Below are 8579 nucleotides of genomic sequence, written 5' to 3'. Positions count from 1 at the left end.
AGTGGGTAGTAAAAGGAGCACCATTCCGGAAGTCCAGAGCTCCACGTTCCAGACCTGGACTCCTCCCTTGAAGTCCTGGGCAGGTTATGCCTTTTGCCTGGACAGCAGTCTCTAAGAGAAGGGAAGCAGTCGAGGTAAGTCCTACAATCAGCCCAGCTGACCTCCTCCCCCCAGCCCATACAGACTACAGCACAGTGCAAGCTTCAGTTTTAGCCAGAAGCCCTGCCAGCTTTGGCCCCACTGGAAGGGACTGGACACCAGGAGATCTGGGTTCAAGTCGCACCTTCTTTGCCAAGTAATCCCGGATTGTTGGAATCAGAGGCCAACACTGCCTGCAGACTGGACCCTTTCTCTGCTCTTGTCCTTCAGCCTAACGACACTTTCCCTGGCCCACACAATGGAAGCCCCGGTCACTGTCACTGCAGCTGGTCTAACTGCCCCATAGGCCTTATCACTACCTGGCTTTCCTTCCTCCTTGTGTTCTGTCTGTAATCTCCATGAGGACAAAATCTCTGTGAAGGCAGCAGTTGCATGGGTCCCATTCATCGCCGTATCTCCAATCCCTTGAGCAGTTAGGCAGGTTATAGGTACTCAGAAAACATTACTGGGACCAGCAGATGGTGTAGTGGTTAAGGCACTGGACTCCTATGTGGTCAACCATAGTTCAAGTCCTGGACCTGGTAGCTTGAAACTCACACCAGGCATGTGAGGGTGTGTGCCCAAAATTCCGAGAAGAGAGTGGACATGAAGGTATTGCAGTGTGACCATCACCCTCTGGGGCGGGGAGGGGGGGTGATTTCTTGCTTTCTGTCTCTGTTTCTCTGGTGAGCACACGAGTCCTATGGCAAGAACCCCCCTACCAAAAAAAAAAAAAAAAAAAAAAAAAAGAAAAAAAAAAAAAAAGAAAGAAAAAGAAAAAGAAAACATAGCTAAAAGGAAGAAACCGAAGGACCCCCAGCAATATTTGATCCAGCCCTCCCACCATTATGCAGTGGGTTAGGGGTTATATTAATTATAATTGCTATAAGTGCCAAGAAGGGGGTAAGGCAAGAAAAGGGGGAACCTTAGAGAAGGTATCTAGGGACCATCTCATTGAGAGGATGACTTTCCTTTTTCTTAATTTCCTGAGGTCATGTGCACTCACCAGAGGGAGAGAGAGAAAGACAGAGAAAGAGAGAACACCCTCGTTGGGGCGTGGTCATCCCACAATCCCTTCTCCTCCATTTCTCCCACCCACTGGGATTTTAGACACATATATGATCCTTGGACACACTATGAGGAACTAAGCCCATGGAGGAAGAGGGCCTTGCCAGGGTCCCCTAGGGAGTTTGAGGCGGAGTAGGGCTCCCACTCCAGACTCGCTTCCCTGCTGCACACTGATCCTCTCTGAGCCTCAGTCCTGTGTCAGGACAGTGGGAGGGTCTCCTCCACCTCCATGGCAGACTTCTGACCAGTGCAGGGAGAGGTTCCAGTGAGCCGAGGCTGAAAGATGGTGGGGACAACCTTGCGGGATTCTCAGCTTGCCAAGGGGAGCGTGTCTGAGTCAGGAGACCTGCTCTCCCTGCCAGGATAAAACCCTTAGCACAGTGCCTAGCACACATGGGGTGTGGGCCTCGGTGCCATCACAATTACCCCTGCCCTGTCAGTCCTTGGAGTTTGAGGCTCAAACACGACATGTGTGAAAACGCTGGGTCCTTTGTGAATCTTCAGCACAGTGCAAAAGGCATTGGGCCCTGTTACTGTTACTGTCAATAATATCATGGACTAGTGTTTTCATGCACTTCCGTCCAAAGGATATGAAGTGCTTTCCCATCCGCCCTCACTAACGAGAAAGCAGGGAGGACTCTAATCACATCGTCTGGGACCTAGAGCATTGCTGGGGCTCATCTGAGGGCTTCTGGCCAGTGTCCTTGATACACCCACCCGGCCACGGGGCCAATGGACCTTCCGTCATCTGCCGCTCAGCTCTGCTGGCTAAAATCCAGCCTAAGTCTCTTCCCAGGCAGGCCCCAGGGGAGCCCCAGCCTCTGGTGGGGAGGGCCAAGTCTAGGGCAGACGAGGCTGGTTTGGGTCTGGTGCTGTTAAATGCATGGTGGCCGGTCAGCCATTAGCCAGTCCCCCAGGACAGACCGTCAGAGCATTAGGAAGGGCTCAGCCCACAGGAGCCACATGGCTGTTACATTCCCAGCCCAAATCCTCCCTCCAGCGGCCCTCAACTGACAGCTGAGCCAGGCCTGCCCACCTCCTGGCCTCTCTCCTGAGGCCCAGCCTGTGCCTACACAAGGGTTGGTGGGCGGAAGGAGCATGCAGAGGCAGCAGAAGGCCCCAATTCAGCAAGTAATCTCAATAAATCAATAAATCTGACATTTCCTGAGTGTTCTCCAAGCCAGGCTCTGTGCTGGACACCTGAGGTTGGAGGCAAAGGCAGGTCCCTGCCCACAGCGAGCTCACAATCAGTCCAGTTGTGGAGTGACACAGAGAGCAGGCTCCTGCAGTGTGGCATGGTCATCACAGATGCCAGGGCACCCCAGAGGAGCTGAGGTGCTGGAGCTGCTCAGGGAAGCTTCTGGAGGAGGTAACCACTGTGCTGGCTGGAAGGAGAAACACAGTCACTAAGGGTAAGAAGAGAAGAAAGGGGATCCCAGTTGATCCTGCATCTGTAATTTGAATAATAGCCCCATCTCACAGGGTGGCTGGGAGTTTTGAGAGAAAAGGGAAGAGTTCATTTTTTTAAGCTGAGAATCACAGGATAAATGTGAAGAATTCTTATTTAGGTCCTTATTAAGATAGATTAGGGTTCTAGTTCCCAAATTCCTCAGTCAGACCCCAGATTACCCCGAAGACTTGCACTGCCTTGGCTCATGCCCACTCTGAGAGTCTGGGTCTAGACAGAGGACCGCCTCCCTAACCCTCCTGTGGATAGACTTGGGTCTGAGCATTGTGCCCTAACCAGACTCAACCCTGTCCAGCACTTGATCTTCATTGCTCAAGGCCTTACAGCTTCTTCCTCTGTTCCTATCCTTGCCTTGACTGTCACACTTGGCATTTAGAAGTGAATTGTAATCTTGGTGGTTCCTTAAGAGGAGGATTAGGATCTGCCACCTTCCTGCCTGGGGTCACACTTGAAGAAATACTCTTTTTGGTTTGATTCAGTGACCATGACAACCATCACCAGTCTCTCCACCACTACCTAGAGAATCATGAGTAGCCATTATCGTCCCCACCATCAACAGGCCCCTTCCACTGGCACTAGTGCTACCACCATGACCACAGTTATGAACATCACCACCACCAACACCATTACTACTCTTATTGCTGCCCTCACCACCACTACTACAGAACCATCACCACAATCACCACCATCCTAGCCTCCCTCCACGGGCACCACCATCACCATCACAACCATTATCACTACCGCCATGACCACCATCACCACTATCACCACCACCACAACCAACACCATGACTACCACTGTCATCACAAGCACAGCCATTACTACCACCACCACCACTGTTGCTAGCTTCATTCTACTGGCACCAACGCTACCACCATGACCATAATCACAAAAAGCACCATGACTACCATTACTACTTCCATCATCTCCACTACTACCACCAAAGAATCATCACCACAATCACCACCACAAATGCTAATCTCCATAAGTACCATTACAGCCACCACCATCATCAACACTATCGCCACCATCGCCATGATCACCACCACCATTACCGTCACCACTACAACCACCCTGGTCATCACCATTATCATCCTCACCATTGCCAGTCTCACCATAGGCACCAGCACCTCCACAATTACCACTGCCATCATCATCACCTCAACCACCACCATCACACACTGCCATTATCCCATCACCATCAGCACTATTACCGTCAAAACCACCACTGTAATCACCACCATTACTATGCTTATCAACGTTCACAGCATCATCTACCACTACCACCTTCAATTCCATCCTCAGAGCAACATCCTCCCATTCTCCCCCATCTTTCTCAGTCATCACCACCATCTCCATCATGCTTCAACAACACCATCTTGTTCTCTTACATTGCCAACACCAGAGGAACTTTAAGTTTTTCTCTGGATAGGTTGATTGTCACAAGCTTGATCTCTGTTCTCTGAGGTTCTATTTATTTATTTTAGAGAGGTTTTTGCCTTTTTTAGAGAGACAGAGACAATGAGAGAGAAAGTGAGAAATTATCCCTTAGAGGGATGGCCATGCTGCAATCCCTTCTCCTCCATTCTCCTTCCGGGATCTTGAGCACGTATACACACATGCCTAGCGTGATTTTGAAGCTACCAGGTCTGGGACTCAAACCGCAGTCGGCCATGTGGGAATCTAGTCTTCTAACTGCTACGCCGAATGCTGGTCCCAAGGGATTTCTAACTCTGAGACCCGTGCTACTGTCAGGGACAGGCATTTATAATGGTCCTTCCTTTCCTGCCACTCCTCTCTGGCCCCGGAGCTGCGGCCAGACCAAACTATTACAGCTCCCATGGGCTGTTTGCCTCTGTACCCTTGCCCTGTGTTTCCTTTGCCTGGGATGTTTTTCCCCTTGTCACCTCCACGGTGATGACTGAACTCCACCACTCAACAGCCCTTCCAGGAAACATTTGACCCCCAAGTCCTGCTGGGAGCCCTTCCTCTCCCCCAAGGACCTGCTTGCTTGCTCGGATGGGAGACTTGTGCCCTGTGGTCTGCTCGTCTGACTTCCCCACTAGACTGGGGGCTCCTTGGAGGCAGGGATGGGTCTTCAGATTGGTATCCTGGCACCATGCCTGGCTCAGAGTAGGAGCTTGAGAAATATTTGCTGAATGAATGAGTGTTTGTTAAATAAATGTGTACGGAATATTGCAAATCCTGACGTGGAGAGCTTTTGGCAGAGAAGAAGAGGGGATAATGTTCTGTACTCATCAGGGTGGGGCTGAGGAGGGGAGAAAATGGGAAGCAGATTGCGAAGGGGCGTGAGGGGGGCACTTGGTGAGACTTCCTTTGGGAAGAGGAGCCTGACTCAGATATACTCCAGGGCCAAGGAGCCCTCTCAGACCACAGATTCTGGGATCAGGGTGTTTGGGGGAATGGGTCAGGGGTCAGCTGCTCACCAGCCTGGCCCTCTCCTCTGGGCCCCCTAGCCTGGGGGAGGTAGAAGAGGAGTTGGGCCAACCCCCCCATAGAGCTTCATGTGCTACGGCCTCCACTCGACCCCTTTAAGACAGCCCGAGCGGCTTCCCTTTGCTTGTTGAAACTGTTCAGTTTTCGGACAGGACAGGGGAGGGGGGCGGGGGGGAGGTCACACCTGTTGTGGAACTTGAGAGAAGGCTTATTTATAAATGTTCAGGGCTCGGGATTCTTGCGGAGCTGATGTCCGGAGGGGAAGGTCACCAAAATGCTTGTTTATAAAAGCAACAGCAACTGGGAACACCATAAACGGGCTAAACGATGAAATTAACAAGCGATTCGAGGCGGGGCATGGCGGGGCATGGCTGGGCCGCTGCTGGCCGGGGTGCCGCTGCTGGGCACAGCCCCAGGCCTGCCTCTAAACCTGGTCCCTCCCCTACCCCAGCCACCCTGCCTGTCCCCCAAGCCCTGGCCTGGCTCCAGAGCCACCCCCAACCCACACCCACCCTTGTCCTGTCCCCCTGCCCCCTTAGGGACATGGGGTTCACGCAGTGGCTCCTCTTGAGGAGCTCTCTTGTTCCTTTACCACCTTTAAGATGGTCACTTCTGAGGCCCCCACCTCCCCACCCTACCCCTAAGTCCTCCAAATGTACCGAGTTTGTGGCCAGATTAGGAGTGTATTTTTTTTTTAATTTTTCAGAAATCAGACTGTGGCTGTCAGGCTGCACAGAGGTCAGCGTGAGGGCCTCTTGGAAGTGGTGGGATGTGGGCACTTCCCTCATGCTCACCCCCTTCCTGGACTCCCTGTTAATTCCTGGTTTCAGGAAAGCTGTGTTTTCCTTGGGTGACTGACGGCTGAACAGGTGGTTTCTGGGTAGAGAGTGTCAAGTGAACAGCGGTGAGAAGTGGCCCTTTTATGGCTCACTTTCACTACCCACAGGCCCTTGGCTGCTGACAGCTCCCTGGCCTCCCCCTGGTGAGGGCCTGGCCAAGCGGCCCACCAGCCCGGCCGCCTGCACAGAGTCCTCCCTGAGCGGCCGCGGGGCAGCCGAGAGGGAAACTGAGCCATCTCTCCTCCACGCACAGCACACACGACTGCAGACACATGGGGAAGGTCACGTGGGGAGGACTGCTCTCTGGATGTGAAGCACCTGCCCCCTCCCGGTTTCCCATCTAACTGAGCACGTGTGCTCTGTGCCTAGCTGTGTGCTCCGCAGTCCAAGCCCCTCCCACCGACCCACTGTGCCCGCCCTCCTGCCTGTCCCCGGCTCTCTCTGGCCCCTCTGGCACACACACACTCCCCGGTGGCCTCGCACTCTGCTTCTTTACTCAATATGCCTGAGTGCGTCTCTCCATCACCCTCCCATCATCCCTCTCTCCTTTCCTCTCTCGCGTAGGGCATCTGTTCTCAGTCAGGTCTACCAGACTGGGCCCCTCGTCCCGCTCATCTTTTCCTCTCTGTCTCTCTCCACCACTCTGTGTCCTCTCCTAGATCAGTCTCCTCTGTCCTTTCTCTCACTCTCTCTCCCCTCTCGTCTCTGGCTGTGGGTCTCTTTCTGCTCCTCCGGCTCTCTTTCTCTCTCTCCAGCTCTGTCTCTCACAGACCCCACCCTTTGTGAACTGGAAGGCCCACCCCTGGCGCCTGTGCATCTATATTCTCCCTCAGCCTCACTACTCAGAACTTCTGGGGAGCCTGGCCTTACTGCAGGCCCTGTGGGGTGGAGTGAGCACCCCTCTGGGGTCACCAGTGTCCCTGGGGCCCAGGGGGACCACACGTCGCTCACCTGGGGACACAGACTAGACTGACTCCGGGACTTCTCAGCATGGGCCTCTTGCCTCTCTTTGGCACCAGCGTTGGTGAGGCCTGGATTTGAGATCTGGGTGACCCCACTCTGAGTGGATGGTGGCTATGGGGCCAGGGGGAGTGCACTGCCAACGTTCCTTTCCTGTTATCCTTGGCCGCTGTAATTCATTACCTGGGAGACCTGCTTAACATGCTGGGCTCTGGCTCCTCTGTAAAAGGGAGAGGACATCAGGCCCCCATTAGACCCTAAAGAGGACAGCTCAGGTGCCCTGAGGACACTTTAGCCTCAGGGGAAGAGGGGAGAAGGCTAAGGGAGCTGAGGAGTCCCAGAAGCCTTGCCCTGCGTGGCCTGAGGTGGGCTGAAAGGGGAGCATACCCCATGCCCAGAGGGCATCCAGCTCCCTCCTTGTCCACTCCCCCAATCCACAGGGAGGCAGGGAAGGTCCATTCCAGTGACAGGATGGGGAGGGGACCACGGGCAGGCCAGGACAGGCCAAGACAGGTGATGAGTATATTATTCCTGAGGCCCAAGACAGGTACAAAAGACCATCCCTGCCTGAGCCCCCAAACCACACACTCTGTGCCTCTGCTTTTCTGCATGGGCTTCATTCCACCGTTCGATTCAAGCAGTCCCTCCTTGGGCGAGTAGTGGCCGAGCACCTACCTTGCCAGGCACTGTTCCAGGTATGCTGATGAACCCATGGCCTAGAGAGGGGCAGACAAGAGGGAAAAACCAAATATTTCCTTCCAAACTAGCATTACCGCTGTGAAGGGACGAGGGCACGCTGCAGTGGAGATGGACAGGGAGCCTCTTTGGAGGTGGCAGAAGGCCTCTTTGAGGAAGGGTCATTTGTACAAGACTCTCCCTCCATCTCGGAAGGACCTCCAGGGAAGAAGCCAGAAGCCCAGACCCTAGCTCATCACGGACTGTGGGAAGAGCCATAACAGATTCATAGTTAGAGGCTTTGGCAGTCACCTCGCTAGTTGAACATCTACCTGCACCGAGCACCCTAATACTTAGAGATTTAGCTGTAAGTAATATCTCTTTTAACGTATAGAATCACCTAGAGGCAGGTCCTAGAAACATACGGCTTTTGAAGATGAGGAAACAGGCTCAGAGAGGTGCAGCGGCTTGGTTTATGTCCCGCAGCTTGCAGGAGGCAGAACCGCGGTTTGTGTGCTCCCTCACCAGTGTCCACACTCGCAGATTCTCCTTCTCCTTGGGAGCCATCTCTGGCCCCAGAGAGGGGAGCAGCTGTTCCCTAGGGGTAGAGCAGGAGCTGGAGGAAGAAGCTTCGCTCCCCTTTCCAGGACATATGTCCTCAGTCAAGCCCACCAGAAGGGGCCTTCTCCTCTTTTCCTCTACTGCAGACTTCAGATCACACTGTCCCCCAAATGCTCCTAGCGGCTTGTAACTCTAGTTCCCCAAACCCCAGCCTAGGCTCCCCCCCCCACCAATCCCTCGGGGTACTCCCCAGTGCCATTGTCTCCTCCAGACACCATTAGCATAGTGCAGTGCAATTACCCTTCAGCTCTCCTGGCCGGGGCTGACGCGGAGGTCCCCATCCCCAGTGATTTGGGAGGAAGGGGGGTTATTACAACTCACAAAACCTTAAATTAAGAATGAATAAGAAGAGC

The sequence above is a fragment of the Tupaia chinensis genome, unplaced genomic scaffold, assembly GCF_000334495.1.
Source record: "Tupaia chinensis unplaced genomic scaffold, TupChi_1.0 Scaffold000146_1, whole genome shotgun sequence".
Taxonomy (NCBI): domain Eukaryota; kingdom Metazoa; phylum Chordata; class Mammalia; order Scandentia; family Tupaiidae; genus Tupaia; species Tupaia belangeri.
This window is presented reverse-complemented; position numbering follows the sequence as displayed.